This window comes from Sinocyclocheilus rhinocerous, unplaced genomic scaffold (genome assembly GCF_001515625.1).
Source record: "Sinocyclocheilus rhinocerous isolate Xijiao unplaced genomic scaffold, SAMN03320098_v1.1 scaffold364, whole genome shotgun sequence".
Classification (NCBI taxonomy): domain Eukaryota; kingdom Metazoa; phylum Chordata; class Actinopteri; order Cypriniformes; family Cyprinidae; genus Sinocyclocheilus; species Sinocyclocheilus rhinocerous.
The window spans coordinates 273493-275973 of NW_015659024.1; the positions used below are offsets into that span (position 1 = coordinate 273493).

General features: G+C 38.7%; 1 pseudogene; it reads left to right on the forward strand.

Annotated features, from left to right (window-relative positions):
• LOC107723259 (intron-binding protein aquarius-like) overlaps positions 1-2481 on the forward strand; it is a 43087-nt pseudogene that overhangs the window by 35576 nt on the left and 5030 nt on the right.

Here is a 2481-nt window from a genome sequence, read left to right on the forward strand (position 1 = left end):
GACTTTCATGACATGGATTTTTGAGAATCCTGGCAGATTCGTGTTGAAGCTCCTGAAACTCGGCATTGTTCCTAAGTGAAGACCGTACGGCATCCAGTGTGCAAGTCACATGAGTGCGGATATGTTTACTGGGGTCCTGGAGGGAATTGTCCTCATTACAGTATCCATGCAACACACACACACACACACACACACTGCTCAAATGGGCCGTATGAATTAGCCTCTGACAGAGCAATAGGAAGGACATTGTTTGCGCAGTCAGTGCTTGCAGCCGCTGAAGAAGTGTCTCTTATTAGTAGGTTTGTTCCCTTATTAGTGTCCTGCTGGAGCTGTTGCCGTGTCAGCAGTGCTCTGTTAGGTAAAGTTTAAGTTCAGAGCTGTTCCTCCTACAAATTCAAGCCATAGGTTCAACCTTTTTTTGATAGTCAAATTAGGTCAAGAGAAGGGTTAAATTAAATTTCACTTTATTTTTTAGATTATTGGTAATACTTTGCAACTGGTAAAGATTTATTGATTGGCAATTAAAACTTTAAATAATAAAGTATTACGCCATCAAACACTATGGTATTATATAATGATCAAAGATTATTAGTAAAGTTAAAAAGTAGTTGGAAATTAGATTTACACGTTCCTGCTTGGGTTTTCCTGTAGTCACAGGCAGTGCTTTTTTACCTTGTCATTTTTCTAAAGTGACTGTTTTTATTGCAATTGTAAGTATTTATATAAAATGGTTTTATATAAATATACCCTGCTTAAACTTTGGTACTTCAGAAACGAAACAGATTTTGTAATTAAAAGTAATTATAATTATGTAATTATATATGAATGGCATGAAAATAAAGAACTAAAAAAAGAGCTAAATCTTACATCAGGACATCAACTTCACTTATTTTCCCTTATGATTTTTTTATTTTTTATTTTACATCTGATGGGATGAAAATATGCTGAGCCGTTTAATGCACACGATCTGTTGAGTTTTGTATAATATTTTTTTTCTTTTCTAAGGTTGTATAATATCATTTTAAAGGTTTTTAAACAAAAAAAGAGTGCAGTGTTTGTTCATTATATTGCAAACCTGTTCAGAATTCATATCTGAACATGTATTAGAACAATACTAAATGTGCATATGCTGAACATACATGTTGTCAAGTGTTAATTCAAACACAGCTGTTTGCTGTGTAAATGTCCATATTACATTGTCTTTATACTGCAGTAAAATAAACCACATGCTCCAGGCGTCTTTAACCGGTCGTTGCAGTGTTGCAATATTGACATGCTGTCCTGTAAATGTGCATGGGATTCCTGAAGCAGCTTACGCTGATAATCAATAATCTTAACCAAGATCAGTCAGTCTAGTCTGTTTAATGCTCTTTCTTTCTTTACTTGCTTTCTGTTTTGATTTCTCTTGAACTCTAAACCTAAAAGCACTCTTTCTTCTATCATTTATGTGTCATAAAATAGATCAGATTCATTGAAAAGACTCAAAATATTATAAAGCAGTTTGGTTCTGCTGTCAGCAGTGACATTATGAACTGTCTAGTGAGAGATGCTGAATGCATGTGACCTGTGTGTGTGTGTGTGTGTGTGTGTGTATTTGTAGAATCTGGCGGAGGCCGAGTATGCGGTGGCGCTGTATATGTACGCTGAACGCATCAATGTACTGACCACCTACAATGGCCAGAAACACGGGATACGAGACGTCATCAACCAGAGATGTGCCAGCAACTCCTCCTTCGGACAGCCCAGTAAAGTAAGAGCAGCTGACATGGTGATTTCTTGACATGACATTGGTGTTTTAGCTTCAGAAGTGAGTGTTTAATCCTCCGAGCCGTGGTGCTGATGTGTGTTCCTGTGGATGGCCGAGTAAATTGCAGTGGTTGATTAATGTGTGTGAACAGCTGATCCTGTGCTCTAAGTGACTTTTTTTCTGCCCAGCGTTCACTATTTTCCCTCTTTTGCAGCAGTGGACAGGTTTGCTGTAGCGTGTTGTTGAGGGTGATTGGCAGGCGGACTCACTAAAGCGTGTAAAAGTCCTACTGGCCTGTGTTTGGTCGAAACGCTGCTAACAGTCTGTCAGAATTGTACAACAGTGCAAATTGACCTCACAGTGGCTTCTGTCAGCCATTTCATTAGAGTCATGACTGAGTACAAACCAAATAAACAGACGACTGCCGTTTGCACAGAATTATGGGAAAAATATATTATGGAAGTCGGTGGGGACCAGAAACTGTTTGGCTTTCAAGAATCTTGAAGAATGTTGGTTCAAGATTCTTCAGAATTTTCATTTTTGTGTGAACTATGAAAATTGGTGTCAGTCTCTCCTAAAGAATGCAGCTGATTAAAGGTTGGGTAAGCGATTTTTCAACAGAAAACTGATTCGGGCCGAATAGCAAAACAAACTTGTAGCCAGTCAGCAGTAAGGGGCGTGTCTACTCATGATGTGGAGGAGGGGGGGTTCAGTGCACAGGACGGACATTAGCC